An 18,181-nucleotide genomic window follows, 5' to 3' on the forward strand; every position below is an offset into this window, starting at 1 on the left:
AATCACAGACAATGATTTTGAGATACTATTATCAATTAAATTAAACTGCTCCAGTAAAATGTGAATATGAAAATCATAACTGGCACCAGATCAGTAGAAATGGTAAGATAACTTTGCACTCCAAATGTAGGTTGCCTATTACCAGCAACGTCAGAATTTACGAAGGCCAGCAGGAGGAGGTGGTTCGTGTTAGGATTTGTGTTTATTGCACTATAACCCAATGCTATATCACATGTGATATAATATTAGCAACTGTTAGCCTGGGCGCCTGGGTGTCTGTGTGTGTGTGCTGAAAGTAACATTGTGCCCCAGATAGTGTGCGGAGAAGCTGTGGTTAACCTTGAGCGAGAACAGTATGCTTTCTATGCAGGTGCAAATAGCTCAAACAATGTTACAGAACTGTCTGACCTCAGTCTCCAGGGTGTGGGAGCGTAATCTACACAGCAACAGCGCCGGACACCAAGGAGCGCCAAGAGGCTGGGACCAGTCTGAGCGCCGGCAATAGGCTGAGCAAAGTTTAAACCATGCTCAGCCTCTACTGTGATAGGCCAACAGACGGGTTGGAACTACGTCTATCACCGTATAAGAACAGCTGTTTACTAACATCCTGCCAGTTCTCTGTTCTGCCCTGCGAGGTGATACAGAGAACCCATATATACGAAAATTGCATTTACCATTTATCGCTTGAGTTTAATAAAAATACTTAAAGTATATTCGGTGACATTTTGTCCTGATACCAGATTTGAATTGACGCAAATCCCTTATATGGTGACCCCCGACAGTGATCTGGTGAAGGACTTCGCTGGACATTGGCGTGCCAGACAATTGACCATTGCTGTCGTCAGACGGGTGTGTCTCACAACTCCAGACCGGTCAACTAAAAAGGTAAGCAGAAGCCTATTGTGAAAAACTAAATTTCTGCACATTGGCATTATCCAAATTTAGTTTTGTGAGACACCTGTTTGACGTAAGTGACCAAATTATATGATTGATAAAATTAGAAATATAAATAACAATAGCTGTTGAATGTAAGAAGCGTATGTTGTGGTGAATGCAATTTTGATTGGCCAAGTAAACGTAGGTATAACAGCGAATGTACTGTACTAGATACTGGGTATCAAGTTTGATTGTAGTTAATAAGTCGGGGACTATTAACAAGAGTGAGTGAAGTCCTGGAACTACTGTTGTCAGAACGTATGAGTGATGTACATTAGGTATTAGTCGGCGTACTAATACTGGTTTGAATGATCTGCGGATAACGGTACAGGCGGGGACCTGTGTTATACTGAGAATGGTTTACTGATTAAAGTTCATTGGGTATTAAGTCAGAGCGCTACTGCAAAGTTTGAATTTTTTAAGTTATAACATTTAGCTATTAAGGGTGGTAATAACGCTGATATAGATTTCACATTAGAATTCACATTATAATTGAGACCCTAATCCCATTAAATAAAAAACAATTGAAAATGAATAGTTAGGAGAGAAGCCAAGTGTGTATGATTTAGGTGAGAAGCCTAGGTGAGTGTGGGTGAATACTTATATGACAGTGAATGAAGTGTATTAAGGTGAGATGCCGAGTTTGTATGGTGTAAGTTGAAGCTTACTGGTGTGTAATGAAGATTTTTATATTTCAGTAGGAGCTGGTATCAGTTTGAATGAGGTTAGGGACCTACAGATGAGATGTCTGTGCCAGAAGTTAAATCATTGAGTATTGGGGAGGTATAGAGTAAATATTGATTGTATTAAAGATTTGTTCTAAATGTATACTAGTTATACATTTCCCCATTGCAGGTTACTGTGACTGAGTTGATTGCAAACCGTAGTTCGGTATAAGTAGAGAATAACTGTATCGAGATTGGCCCTGAATTTATACATACCCCATTGTGTGTGACTGCGACTAACTTAAATGTGTATTTGCTAAATAACCCTGTTTTTAGTTAGTTTTCATACCCTTCCAGTTAAACATTTATTCTGATACAAGTAGTGAGTGATTATATCTGGGGGAAAGGTGTATTAAGATAAAATTATAGAAAAAGTGACAGTGTAATTAATAGAGGGCGAACAAATTTATGCCCTAATTTCTGAACATATATCCCTATTTGAACGCAAACTAGACACGCGATTTTACATGGTGATTGAACCCGCTGTCTATTAGAACATTTGATGTAAGTTACCAAATTCATATGAATACTATATCTAACAATAACATTGAATTTAACATTGAGTATTGTGGTGGATGCAATTTTGAACTTGATCGATCACTCTTATGATATAACTATGAATGTAATGCACTAAATGGATCGGTTGGTGTAACGCGTATCCCAGTTTGTATGAGGGTGGGTCGGCGAACCTGCCAGTGTGAGTGTGGGTAGGATCGCAGTGTAACAGTGAATGTGATGTACCTTTAGTTTGTATGTGGTAAAGTTGGCGAACTTACTGGTGTGAATGAAGATTTGAAAGACTCGAATCGTGTGAATGAGGTACATCTGATATTAGTCGGCGTACTGAATATCATTTTGAATGATCTACGGATAAAATAACAGGCCAATAGATTTAAGGGACCTGTGTTACATTGGATGGTTACCGAGTGAATGTCGTGCATTGGATATCAGGTTGGTGTAACGCTGATACCAGGTTTGTCTGATAGGATTAAAGATCCGGGTTATATGGTTAAGAGTTGGGAAAGGACTATAGAGATATAATATTACATAAAAAATTAAAAACTAAGCCCAAATGTATAATATTATTGAATCCGATTTATACTCCAATTGATCAAATTTACCGGTGAAATAGCTAATCAGGAGGTTGAAAAAGTGTTGAAAACATTGAAGTCAACATTAGAAACTAATGGAGGAAGAGAGGAGAATTTTTTTTTATATATAGAGAATGGACTGAGGAGGGCAGCATTGCCTCACATAGCGGGCTCCCAGTCGATGGGGAGCCCGGAAGAATACTGGAGACTCTGAAAACTCCAGTGAAATTTAACAGAAAGTTAAGGTATACTAACATTCCGGTGGAGCTGATTTAATGTTAAAGGGACAGTACACGTTTATCACTGTAGGGTCTGTGTCTAAAGGCAGGGTACTCCTATCAACCATTAAGGAAATGTAAAACTAATGATTTGAGGGTGTACAATATACTTATTATAATTGCTAGGTTTTGTTTGTAGTAAACGTTAGTAAACTTTTAAAAAGCATGTGAAAAAGGTAATTCAAATAACCAAATTCAACCTAGCTAATTTCCGATTTATACCAAATTGTTTGACTACAGAGGTAGCAAAACTGTACTTCACATCTATGATACTCCCCCACTTAACATACTGCTTGACTAGTTGGGCCCAAGCTTGCTGTACAACAGTAAGACCTATTCAGTCTGTCTACAAACAGGCTCTCAAAGTGCTTGATAGGAAGCCCAATAGCCATCATCACTGTCACATCCTCAGAAAGCATGAACTCCTGAGTTGGGAAAATCTTGTGCAATACACCGATGCATGTCTTGTATTCAAGATCCTAAATGGCTTGGCTCCCCGTCCACTCAGTATTTTTGTTAAACAGAAAACCCAAACATATGGCAGCAGATCCACAAGGTCTGCCATGAGAGGTGACTGTGTAGTTCCCCTAAGGAAAAGCACCTTTAGTTAATCCGCTTTTTCTGTGAGAGCTTCCCATGTCTGGAATACACTGCCATCAGACACACATAACTGCACCACATATCACACTTTCACAAAATGCTTGAAGACATGGCTAAAGGTCAATCAGATTTGTGAACATGGTCCCTAGCTGTGTGTTGTCGCTTTCCATGTCTGTTGTCTGTAACTTGTGAGGTGTGGAAACACTTTGTTGCTTTTATGAATTTTGTCTTGCTGCTTTTTGTTCTATGTTGCTCTGTCTGTATGCTACGTCTTGCTTGTCCTATGTTGCTATGTCTGTATGCTATGTCTTGTTCTATGTTGCTATTGTCTATATTGTAATTGTTTTTAATAACCTGCCCAGGGACTGCGGTTGAAAATTAGCCGGCTGGCTAAAACCGGCACTTTTACTGAAACGTTGATTAATGTGCACTGTCCCTGTAAAAATAAACTCAAACTCAAATAAGGTTATCTCGATCCTATGTAAGGACTTTAGAAATTGCCACCATAGACATGTTTTTTGTTTGTTTGCTTGTTTTGTAATTCCATGGGTTCAGATAACAGTGAGACACTTAGTTAATGTTTGGGACCAAGCTACAGACAGATAAGAGAAAGGGCAGACAGAGGGGCCCTCCCCACACTGCTGAGCCCTTGAAGGTTGGGAGCAGAGAGATAGGAGTGACACAGACTGGGTCACGGTTACTGAGGGGAGACCGAGGGAATGGAAACTTAGTTGGTTTCAGGAACTAAGGGGCAGCACAGATAACTCTTAAAGTAGATAAGACACTTGACAGAGAACTGTTAGATTTGCACCAGTATTGATACAAGGGCGGAGCCATGTATCAAAAGGGGGATGGAATAGGGCACTTTGTGTTGTGGCCTATTAGTTAAATATCCCTAGAGTTGGTTTACTAGGATAATATTGGATGACATTCTAGCTAATCAAATAGAACAGATAGAATGACAGAGGTTCTAGCAGAACACATTAAAAGACTGTTAATTAATCAAACCCGTATGTCCAAGATTTTATGCTCTACAGGAGAACTACAGGAGGAGATTACCCACATGATTGGGCCAGGGGACTGGGTCTAAGTCCAATCACTAAAGAAAAAAAAACTACCTGGGTTCATATCACACAATGCGGGAGGGTAAGACACACTGACACTGCCAAACTATCACAGAGTTAAGGAGAAGAACCGTAGCTAATAAAGTTCGAGGGTCAACTCCTTAACGAAGATTTCCCTGACCCCGCCCTCTCATCACTGTGTACGTTCATAGAAGTGAAAGTGTGGCTTGGCCTCTGGCTGATGATGTGTTCTCTGGGAGAGGGTGGGGCTTTACAGGACTGCTGGTCGTCCTGAGCTGTCTGATTGGGATACGATGGGGATGGTTACCATCGCAGTGCTGCCAAAACCACCACCAGTTCCAACAGGCCAAGGCCAGGTTCAGCCGAACTCCTCCACCACTTCAAGACCAAGTCCCACGCCATCACCTAGGCTCTCCAATCCGGTACAGGTAATAAATGTAAAGGATATCTCAGATAGCGACCAATTGGGGACTGAAACTGGCTAAGAGGGTAGGGATAATATGTGGCTAGCCTATATGAGGTATACAGACAAAACACTTAACAGAAAAGACTGTGTGATCTGTGGACATGCTAGACTTGTTCTGGCTACTCACCCATTTGCCCTAAGCAGTGGGGAAGGTTGGATGTGCATATTGGAGCGTTTTTACCATAACAAGCCAAATTCGACCCTGTGTAAAACTCTGAGTCTTGTGTTCCCAGAAGTCCCTCCCCAGAAGGCCCCGTGGGGGGTTAAGGCATATGGGGGAGATTACAGCTGTATTACTGGTACAGGTAGGGGTATAAATTATGGGAGGCTCCCTATTGCTGACTGCATCACTAATGTCACTATTAATGCCACCTGGCCCGTTGAAGGGCTGAACCAAACTAGAGGTGTTGCTGATGTATGGTGGATGTGTGGACCTGCCAGGCGGTTGACCCCTATTCTGAAAGGAGACTGGCAGGGCACATGTGCTTTGGCCAGTCTGATAACACCATTGACTATTATTGAGGTTACAGCTAACCAACTCCTGGGATCTGCACATGACACAGAGGCTCGGGACCAACCCAGGAGACGGCAGAAACGTGACGCTCCTTGGTCCGAGGGTACAGATAACATCCACACCAACCTGTTGGGGTCCCAATAGGGGTCCCCCACGAATTCCAGGCATTAAACAGGAATGATGGCCTGTGGCATTTATTTCCCATCATTGGCCCAGCTATTGTTGATGCTAAGCAGAATGCCTGGATCAATTATATCTACTATAATCAACAACGATTTGTTAACTACACCCACACCGCACTTACGGGAATGGCTGAACAATTGGATGCCACCTCTCGAACCGCTAGACAAAATAGGCTAGCACTAGACATGATTCTGGCCAACCAGGGAGGTGTTTGTAAAATGTTTGGGGAACAATGTTGTACATTTATCCTTAACAATACCAGTCCTGATGGGAGCATTTCAAAAGCTCTGGGCAGGTTGGAGGGGTTATCTGTGGAGATGAGGGGTTTTGCAGGTGTGGAGGAGGGGGGACTGTTCTCCTGGCTGGGTGGCTGGTTTGGTGAGTACACTGCATTGATGGTTACTGGATTTCTGACCCTAATAGTTGTATTTCTTATATTAATGTGCTGTGCTGCATGTATTATCCCCTGTTTGAGGAAATCTTTTACAGATGTTGCGCATGCTGCAGTTATGATGCCACTGCTTGCTCCCGGGGGGGATGCTGAGACTGCCTTGACAGAGGATGATCCATGGTTTGCTATAAAATAATTAAAATTGCTTATTTTTAGTTTAATTCATTGCTTTTTGTTTCACAATATATCCTTGTAATCATTTACCCTGTATGTTGTCCTACCTTATGTCAAGGTTTAAATTTCCTGGGTGGGAGGTAGCCAACCTAGTACCTGTTAGGTGTAGCAGGGTAGACTAGAGGGTTTTTATTCTTTATACAATAAAGGTGTGTTTCTTTTAGTGTGACACCCTAAAAGGGTGTCAAAAGGTGGAGTCGAAATGCAACTTAGCGCATATCATTTGTAGATTTTTTCTTTGTTGATAAAAAAATAAAAATAATAATAAAATTAATTAATTAATAAACTTTTTACTATTTTTACTATTTTCATGAAATACTATTAACATATTACTATACCGTGACCGCTGAAGTAAAGGATAATGAGTGACACCCTAGGGGTGTCAAAAGGGGGACTCATAAAAATCCCTATGTTATCTAATATGTTACTAGGGTACTGAGAACGTGTTCTGAATGGTCATTAAAGGTTTAAAGTTCCTGGGTTTATCAACAACCTGGTATGTATGTATCGATCATTGAACTTGATGGTTTCTGTTTAAATTTACACCCATGAGGGTGTAAAAAGGGGGAATTGTTAGGATTTGTGTTTATTGCACTATAACCCAATGCTATATCACATGTGATATAATATTAGCAACTGTTAGCCTGGGCGCCTGGGTGTCTGTGTGTGTGTGCTGAAAGTAACATTGTGCACCAGATAGTGTGCAGAGAAGCTGTGGTTAACCTTGAGCGAGAACAGTATGCTTTCTATGCAGGTGCAAATAGCTCAAACAATGTTACAGAATTGTCTGACCTCAGTCTCCAGGGTGTGGGAGCGTAATCTACAAAGCAACAGCGCCGGACACCAAGGAGCGCCAAGAGGCTGGGACCAGTCTGAGCGCCGGCGATAGGCTGAGCAAAGTTTAAACCACGCTCAGCCTCTACTGTGATAGGCCAACAGACGGGTTGGAACTACGTCTATCACCGTATAAGAACAGCTGTTTACTTACATCCTGCCAGTTCTCTATTCTGCCTTGCGAAGTGATACAGAGAACCCGTATATACGAAAATTGCTTTTACCATTTATCGCTTGAGTTTAATAAAAATACTTAAAGTATATTCGGTGACTCTGAATCACATTTTGTCCTGATACCAGATTTGAATTGACGTAAATCCCTTATAGAAGAGTTTCTTCTCAACTGGTTAGGCTATATTGATGTAATGGCATGAAAATAAATTGGCTGAATATTATACAATGAATTATCAACAGCTCTAACAATTTGAACCCCACAGGAAATCTTCACTGGCAATTCTAGAATATACTATATAGCCTAAAATCCTGGTTAAACTATCATTATGACGTCATGGACGAATTCTAGAATATACTATATAGCCTAGAAACCTGGTTGAACTATAATTATGACATCATGGATGAATTCTAGAATATACTATATATCCTAGAAACCTGGTAAAACTATCATTATGACATCATGGATGAATTCTAGAATATACTATATAGCCTCAAAATCTGGTTAAACTATAATTTTGACCTCATGGATGGCCAGTCCTTGTATTCATAGTGTAGTGAATTCGGGGGGTTACCCTGAGCTGAACTCAAACCTGGGTCCAGCGACTGTCAAGCCAACACCTTATAACTGTTACGCCAAGATGTCTGAACTTCTTGACGAGGTCGCTAGGTGTTGGATTACGGTTGATACAAAAGCTTTCTCTATGAATTTGGGAGTGGTTACATTTCTCCAGCCCCCATCCCTCAGCTGTTTACCAAACCAAGTCTCTGGGCAGCCATTTTGTTGCTGTTTAAATACTAGGTGGCCCCTTTAAAAAAGCCACACAACAATCAATCAACCAATAACAAAGATGTAATTCCACCACTGTTTTGCTAATAAGATGAAGGATGGGGCTGGAGAAATGTAACTACTTTCAAATTCATAGACAGACCTATGGATGCAAGGACTGACCATCCATGATATCAACATTATAGTTGTAACTATGTTTTGAGGCTATACAGTGTTGATTTACATTGTTTCTAAACATTGGAGTAAAAAGCTTATTCTGGGTTCTGATGGGGTACAACAGTTGAACTAAGCTCATGAGGCATGTGTTATGTTCTTCAAGAATCAATGGCTATAAATAAATAATAAATAAATCAAAATATGGATGTGGTAATTGCAGATTTCCCCTTTAACACCACACATCCTTCCAGTTCTCTGCTGCCAGTGACTGGAACAAATTTCAAAAATCGCTGAAGCTGGAGACTTATATTTCCCTCACCAACTTTAAACATCAGCTATCTGAGCAGCTAACCGATCGCTGCAGCTGTACATAGTCCATCTGTAAATAGCCCACCCACTCTACCTACCTCATCCCCAAACTGTTTTTATTTACCTTTCTGCTCTTTTGCACAACAGTATCTCTACTTGCACATCATCATCTGCTCATTTATCACTCCAGTGTTAATCTGCTAAATTGTAATTCTTCGCCACTATGGCCTATTTATTGCCTACCTCCTCATGCCTTTTGCACACACTATATATAGACTTTCTTTTTTTCTACTGTGTCATTGACTTGTTTATTGTGTTATTGGCTTGTTTATTGTTTATGCCATGTTATTCCATGTGTAACTCTGTGTTGTTGTCTGTGTCACACTGCTTTGCTTTATCTTGGCCAGGTCGCAGTTGTAAATGAGATCTTTACCTCAACTAGCCTACCTGGTTAAATAAAGGTGACATAAAAAAATAAAACATCAGTTCAACAACTGCAGAGTTTGTGCCTCTGTTTATAAGGCAGTACTTACTTGTGTTAACCAGGGCCCGTTCATCGTTAGAACCATTGGATGCCTTAAGATGCGTTTGGGAAACCGAGCCCAGAAATCCAGTTTCCTCCTCTTCTTCCTCCTCCTTTTTCGATGTGACAGTCATCTCCCCCTCCTCTTTCACACCAAAAACTGCATCCTCCTCTTTCTCCTCCTCCTCCTCTTCTTTTGCTGTAACATCCTCTTCCTCTTTCAATCTGAACGCGTCTTCTTCTTCTTTCACTGTAACGTCTTTCTCTTCTTTTTTCACTGTAACAGCCTCACCCTCTACTTCTTGTTTTACTGTGATAACCTCCTCTTCCTTCTCCTCTTTGACGAGAGCTTCTTTCTCCGTCCAGCAGACCTCCTCTTCATTAACAAGAGAGTAGCTTAGTGACCTCATGGTTGGAGATGTTAGCTAGCTAGGCTAATGCTAACTTAACCAGCCCGCTAGATGAATAATAAAAACAATACCGTAAATATGAAATTAAAACGGATAACTAACTAGACGACAGTAGTGGTTTTAAAATACAGTCGCTAATATACACTTAAGCGTCTAAAGAGCTTTATTGGTTCGTCTATTTTGTCTAGCAAGCTACCGTGGTGGCTGAATAACTGTTGCTGTTGTTGAAAGAAGCGACCCGTCCACTAGATTATACGTCACACTAGCAGCATTGCCTTAAAGTCGCAGACTTTTACTGGAGTGGGCAACGCAGTTGAGTAAAATGTAAATAGAATTTTCAGACAAAAAGTTAAAGGGTAGTAATCAGGGACGTAGCTAGTCCTAAAATATTAATTATCCCCCCCTAAATAAATCAATATCAGTCAATATATTTTTTCTGTGATTTCTTATTTTCGTCTACCGTTCCATCGCATCTTTAACTTCCTACTGGGCCGGCACTAGGACCGGGGGAGGCTGCTGCTACGCTAGTGACTGTAGACTTTCTTCAGCAAATATGGTGGACAGAAATACTAGGAGAGAGGGGTACCCATAGGCGGAAATCCCAGGGGGACGGGGGACACACGACACCCCCATCCTGGGAAAAATATGATTTGTCCCCCCCAATATAGCACTGTAAACATAACTATGTAATTTCAATAATATTAATAATACGCAATGAAAGCATTTATGCTGATTATAGACACATAATAGCGCGTTTGTAAGTTTCAAAAGATTGCGACCCCCGCCCTTAACCTCACAATGGTTTGATCCACTGCCAGTTCCTTAGCTGGCAAGGTAAAAGAGTTCGTATCTACTGTGTGAAAGGCACTCAATGCACGTAACTGACGTGAGGTTTATTAAGTCAATCCGCCATAGCAATGTTTTTTTTTTATGTTGGCAGGGTTCACACACACACTAGCTGAATTTGCAGAGGTAGCACGCAAACTAAAGCAAACATTAACCATCAAGCTAGCTAGTACCTATTCCATTTATGTGGCGTCGTCAAAGATGGAATCTTTGCTATCGTCAGTTTATTCCAAGATCAGCATGCAGCTAGAGTGCTTCAAAGTCCCTGTGATAAGGTTAGCGATAAACTGAAGTCCAAACTGAACAGAACTACACTCTCTTCTACCATTGTCTTAAATATATTTAATGGTCTCGTTGCAAAAGCTAAATTGTCGCTAGTGAACTTTTTTATTTTTTATTTCATTTCACCTTTATTTAACCAGGTAGCAAAGATTATAGCAAACACCACAGAAACGAAATTGGTGCTCGCTAGCTTTGCAAATTCAGCTATTGTTGGAAGCCAGCCAATATGAAACAAACTATTGTCAGAGCTGCTAGGAGTACTGGGTGGAGGAGTCAAGCGCAGAGAGCAGGTATTCAAGAACGTGGATTTATTTCCAGTAGACAGGGAAAACGATCATGCCCAAAACACACGGGCGCATGAAATACCAGTCCAAACACACAGGACTAAACTGTCCGAAAAAATATAAAATCCACATAACAATCCAACACCAAATAACAGAGAAACAAGCCCGCACAAAAGCCAGCGGGCCTATTGCCCTTAAATAGCCTACCCACAAAACTAAACTCAAAACAGGTGCACCCAATCAGCCCAAACTAACAGAAACAAAAAGAAGAGAATCGATTGCAGCTAGTAGGCCGGTGACGACGACCGCCGAGCGCCGCCCGAACAGGAAGAGGCACCATCTTCGGCGGGATTCGTGACAACTATATTAAAATTACGAAAGGTTGCAGCATATGTTGTGTAAATGGTGAACTCATACAGCTGTCAACTCTTGTCACTGCAATCCGTTTCACATTTGATAGCTACCTTTTAGATCGAAGCCCATATAGAATGATAAGTCCTGCCTGATGTTACTGCTGTTCCTAAAACCATTGACATACGTTAGCCTACTGTAACCACACACATCGCCCGATTGCGCCCCATAGCTTGTCTTGACTTGGGACTTGAGTGCTAAGACTTGAGACTTGTGGGACAAAGTCATTGTTTTATCTCTGGTATATACTGTATTCTATAATATTCTACTGTATCTGTCTATGCATTACTCATCTCATATGTATATACTGTATTCTATCCTATTCTACTGTATCTTAGTCTATGCATTACTCATCTCATATGTATATACTGTATTCTATCCTATTCTACTGTATCTTAGTCTATGCTGTTCTGACATCGCTCGTCCAAATATTTATATATTCTTAATTCCATTCCTTTAGATTGTGTGTATTGTTAGATATTACTTGTTAGAAACACAAGCATTTCACTACACCCACAATAACATCTGCTAAACAAGTGTATGTGACAAATAAAATGTGATTTGATGTATATACAGTTGAAGTCGGAAGTTTACATACACCTCAGCCAAATACATTTAAACTCAGTTTTTCACAATTCCTGACATTTAATCCTAGTAAAAATTTTAGGTCAGTTAGGATCACCACTTTATTTTAAGAATTTGAAATGTCAGAATAATAGTAGAGAAAATTATTTATTTCAGCTTTAATGTCTTTCGTCAGATTCCCAGTGGGTCAGAAGTTTACATACACTCAATTAGTATTTGGTAGCATTGCCTTTAGATTGTTTAACTTGGGTTAAACATTTCAGGTAGCCTTCAAAAAGCTTCCCACAATAAGTTGGGTGAATTTTGGCCTATTCCTCCTGACAGAACTGGTGTAACTGAGTCAGGTTTGTATGCCTCCTTGCTCGCACACTTTTTTTCAGTTCTGCCCACAAATTTTCTATAGGATTGAGGTCAGGGCTTTGTGATGGCCACTCCAATACCTTGACTTTGTTGTCCTTAAGCCATTTTGCCACAACTTTGGAAGTATACTTGGGGTCACTGTCCTTTTGGAAGACCCATTTGCGACCAGGCATTAACTTCCTGACTTATCTCTTGAGATGTTGTTTCAATATACCCACATAATTTCCCCCCCTCATGATGCTATCTATTTTGTGAAATGCACCAGTCCCTCCTGCAGCAAAGCACCCCCACAACATGATGCTGCCACCCCCGTGCTTCACGGTTGGGATGATGTTCTTCGGCTTGCAAGCCTCCCCCTTTTTCCTTCAAACATAATGATGGTCATTATGGCCAAACAGTTCTATTTTTGTTTCATCAAACCAGAGGACATTTCTCCAAAAAGTATGATCTTTGTCCCCATGTGCAGTTGCAAACCGTAGTCTGGCTATTTTATGGCGGTTTTCGAGCAGTGGCTTCTTCCTTGCTGAGCGGCCTTTCAGGTTATGTTGATATAGGACTCGTTTTACTGTGGATATAGATACCTTTGTACCTGTTTCCTCCATCATCTTCACAAGGTCCTTTGCTGTTGTTCTGGGATTGATTTCCACTTTTCATACCAAAGTACGTTCATCTCTAGGAGACAGAGCGCGTCTCCTTCCTGAACGGTATGACCGCTGCGTGGTCCTGTGGTGTTTATACTTGCGTACTATTCTTTGTACAGATGAACATGGAACATTCAGGCATTTGGAAATTGCTCCCAAGGATGAACCAGACTTGTGGAGGTCTACAATCTTTTTTCTGAGGTCTTGGCTGATTTCTTTTGATTTTCCCATGATGTTAAGCAAAGAGGCACTGAGTTTGAAGGTAGGCCTTGAAATACATCCACAGGTACACCTCCAATTGACTCAAATGATGTCAATTAGCCTATCAGAAGATTCTAAAGCCATGACATAATTTTCTGGAATTTTCCAAGCTGTTTAAAAGGCACAGTCAACTTAGTGTATGTAAACGCCTGACCCACTGGAATTGTGATACAGTGAATTATAAGTGAAATAATCTGTCTGTAAACAATTGTTGGAAGAATTACCTGTATCATTCACAACGTAGATGTCCTAACCGACTTGCCAAAACTATAGTTTCTTACAAAGAAATTTGAGGAGTGGTTGAAAAATGAGTTTTAATGACTCCAACCTAAGTGTATGTAAACTTCCGACTTCAACTGTATCTCCACACAATACCTCACAGTGACAAAGCAAAAACAGGTTTTTAAAAATGTTTGAAAATTTATTAAAAATAAAAACAGAAAATTACATTTCCATAAGTATTCAGACCCTTTACTTTTACGTTTTAATGACTCCGACCTAAGTGTATGTAAACTTCCGTGTTCCTCTGTGTTCTACTACCCAGGTCTGGTGTTGGAGATCATTCTACACTCTGTGTTCTACTACCGAGGTCTGGTGTTGGAGATCATTCCACACTCTGGATCTCCTGCATGTATTTTCTGATGTTTAATCAGACCACTTGAATGAGAGTATCTCTTGTCACATTGATCACAGCTATAAGGCTTCTCTCCTGTGTGTGTTCTCTGGTGCTCTTCAAGGCTTTCTCCCTGAGAAAAGTTTTTCCCACATTGCTCACAGTTATATGACTGCTCTCCTGTGTGTGTTCTCTGGTGTGATACCAGGTTGCTTGACTGAGTAAAACTCTTGCCACACTGATCACAGCTATAAGGCTTCTCTCCTGTGTGTGTTCTCTGGTGTGATACCAGGTTGCTTAATGAAGTAAAACTCTTGCCACACTGATCACAGCTATAAGGCTTCTCTCCTGTGTGTGTTCTCTGGTGTGTTTTCAGATTACTTGAATGAGTAAAACTCTTGCCACACTGATCACAGCTATAAGGCTTCTCTCCTGTGTGTGTTCTCTGGTGTGATACCAGGTTGTTTGACTGAGTAAAACTCTTGCCACACTGATCACAGCTATATGGCTGCTCTCCTGTGTGTATTCTCTGGTGTGATACCAGGCTACTTGACTGAGCAAAACTCTTGCCACATTGATCACAGCAATATGACTGCTCTCCTGTGTGTGTTCTCTGGTGTGATACCAGGTTGCATGAATGAGTAAAACTCTTGCCACACTGATCACAGCTATAACGCTTCTCTCCTGTGTGTGTTCTCTGGTGTTTTTTCAGATAACTTGAATGAGTAAAACTCTTCCCACATTGACTACAGCTATAAGGTTTCTCTCCTGTGTGTGTTCTCTGGTGTCCTTTAAGGTGTCCTATCCAAGAAAAGTTTTTTCCACATTGCTCACAGCTATATGGCTGCTCTCCTGTGTGTGTTCTCTGGTGGGATACCAGGTTGCTTGACTGAGTAAAACTCTTGCCACATTGATCACAGCTATATGGCTTCTCTCCTGTGTGTGTTCTCTGGTGTGAAAGCAGGTTTCTTGAATTAGTAAAACTCTTGCCACACTGATCACAGCTATAAGGCTGCTCTCCTGTGTGTGTTCTCTGGTGTGATACCAGGTTGGTTGACCGAGTAAAACTCTTCCCACACTGATCACAGCTATAAGGCTTCTCTCCTGTGTGTATTCTCTGGTGTGATACCAGCTTTCTTGAATTAGTAAAACTCTTGCCACACTGATCACAGCTATAAGGCTGCTCTCCTGTGTGTGTTCTCTGGTGTGATACCAGGCTACTTGACTGAGCAAAACTCTTGCCACACTGATCACAGATGTAAGGCTTCTCTCTTGTGTGCACTCGCTGGTGTATTTTAAGTTCTGATGAAGATTTGCAACGTTTCCCACAGTCAGAGCAGCAATGAGATTTCTTCCCTGTGGGTCTCTGCCGGTGTTTCTTGAGGTGTTCTGATCTGGAGAGATCATTCTCTGCCTCGTCAGCATCATGATGTTGTTGAGGCTCCCCAGAGGATCCACGATGGTCCCGTCTCTCTCCTGTGTGAATGACAAAGTCAGACAGATGGTTAAAGGCCCACAACAGCAGAAATCCACTGTTTATTTGAGGTAAAAGGTGATGCCCAGAGGGTACCCATGCAGTTGTACAACAATTGACATCTGTTAAAATATTTGACAATTGTCTTAAGACAGTCAAGTGAGCAACAGTAATCATATTTTGTCTTGTTTTCATTTAGTAGTAACATGGATGATTGTAGGCTAGAAATAAGTTAAAGTTGTTAAAACTCTAAGCAGTGTGCCAGATGACTTTTGGTCTCCAATATAGACCCATTTCTGTGTTTGTTAAAATTGTGGCACAAGGGCAATTTGGTTGTAGAAACTCCTCCATGCTAATGAGGAAACCCCCTCTAGCACCAGGGTCAGCGCACTCTCAAGTGTTGTTTTTTTGCCAATGTTGTTAGCCTGCCACACACACACTATACAATACATTTATTAAACATAAGTTTGTCACAACCCGGCTCGTGGAAATTGACAGAGGACCAGGGCACAAATAATAACATAAATCAATAAATTTGCTCTTTATTTAACCATCTTACAAATAAAACCTTCTTTGTTCATTGAAATTGTGAATAACTCACCACAGGTTAATGAGAAGGGTGTGCTTGAAAGGATGCACATAACTCTGCAATGTTGGGTTGTATTGGAGAGTCTCAGTCTTAAATCATTTTCCACACACAGTCTGTGCCTGTATTTAGTTTCATGCTAGTGAGGGCCGAGAATCCACTCTCATAATAGGTAAGTAGTTGCAAAGGGCATCAGTGTCTTAACAGTGCGATTTGCCAAGGCAGGATACTCAGAGCGCAGCCCCAGTGTCTTTTGATTAAATAACATTTTCACAGAACCGCTTGTTGCAATTTCGATGAGGTTCTCTTGTTAAGATATCGGTAAGTGGACTGGAGGCAGGGCATGAAAGGGATAACGAATCCAGTTGTTTGTGTCATCCGTTTCGGGAAAGGTCCTGCGTAATTTCGCACCCAACTCAGGTGCTTCGCTATATCACATTTGACATAGTCCGTAAGCTTGAGTTCAATTACACACAAAAAAAATCATACAATGATGGAAAGACCTGTGTGTTGTCCTTGGTAATGCAGACAGAGAAGAGCTCCTACTTCTTAATCATAGCCTCAATTCTGTCCCGCACATTGAATATAGTTGCGGAGTGTCCCTGTAATCCTAGATTCAGATCATTCAGACGAGAAAAAACATCACCCAGATAGGCCAGTCGTGTGAGAAACTCGTCATCATGCAAGCGGTCAGACAAGTGAAAATGATGGTCAGTAAAGAAAACTTTAAGCTCGTCTCTCTCTCTCAAAAAAAGGTGTCAATACTTTGCCCCTTGATAACCATCGCACTCCTGTATGTTGTAAAAACATTACATGGTTGCTGCCCATATCATTGCATAGTGCAGAAAATACACGAGAGTTCAGGGGCCTTGCTTTTACAAAGTTAACCATTTTCACTGTAGTGTCCAAAACGTTTTCCAAACTGTCAGGCATTCCCTTGGCAGCAAGAGCCTGTCGGTAGATGCTGCAGTGTACCCAAGTGGCGTCGGGAGCAACTGCTTGCACGCACTTTACCATTCTACTATGTCTCCCTGCTCCATCAGTACAGATACCAACATGAGCAGCAGCTACGTTTGGCTACATACATTAGTGGAATTCCCACGAGAGAGTAACGGTTAATGTGATTGGAAGTTAATTATTTGACTAAGCTACCTGTATTTGACATTGTGTTGCTATTTCTCTGAACACTAGAAGGTTTAATTTTATCTTTGGCAATGAAACGAGGCTACTCAGGTGAGAAAAAAAACCTCACCGAAATGTATAGCCCCGTTGGAAAATATAAATTGACTGTTTGAAAATGTGTTAAAAAAAAAAATGATTTGTACATTTTTAAAAATGTGAATCACATTATTACTTGGCGTACCCCTGACGGCATACTCCAGTTTGGGAATACCTGCCATAGACCTACTGTAGGACCCATAACTTCACCTAACAACAACATAGCCCTACTGTAGGACCCATAACTTAACCTAACAACAACATAGCCCTACTGTAGGACCCATAACTTCACCTAACAACAACATAAACCTACTGTAGGACCCATAACTTCACCTAACAATAACATAGACCTACTGTAGGACCCATAACTTCACCTAACAACAACATAGACCTACTGTAGGACCCATAACTTCACCTAACAACAACATAGACATACTGTAGGTACCATAACTTCACCTAACAATAACATAGACCTACTGTAGGACCCATAACTTCACCTAACATAGACCTACTGTAGGACCCATATCTTCACCTAACAATAACATAGACCTACTGTAGGACCCATAACTTCACCTAACAATAACATAGACCTACTGTAGGACCCATAATATCATCTAACAACAATATAGACCTACTGTAGGACCCATAACTTCCCCTAACATAGACCTACAGTAGGACCCATAACTTCACCTAACATAGACCTACTGTAGGACCCATAACTTTACCTAACAACAACATAGACCCACTGTAGGACCCATAACTTCACCTAACAACATTGACCTACTGTAGAACCAATAACTTCACCTAACATAGACCTACTGTAGGACCCATAACTTCACCTAACAACAACATAGACATACTATGGGACCCATAACTTCACCAAACAACATAGACCTACTGTAGAACCCATAACTTCACCTAACA

Source organism: Salvelinus namaycush, unplaced genomic scaffold (genome assembly GCF_016432855.1).
Source record: "Salvelinus namaycush isolate Seneca unplaced genomic scaffold, SaNama_1.0 Scaffold292, whole genome shotgun sequence".
Classification (NCBI taxonomy): domain Eukaryota; kingdom Metazoa; phylum Chordata; class Actinopteri; order Salmoniformes; family Salmonidae; genus Salvelinus; species Salvelinus namaycush.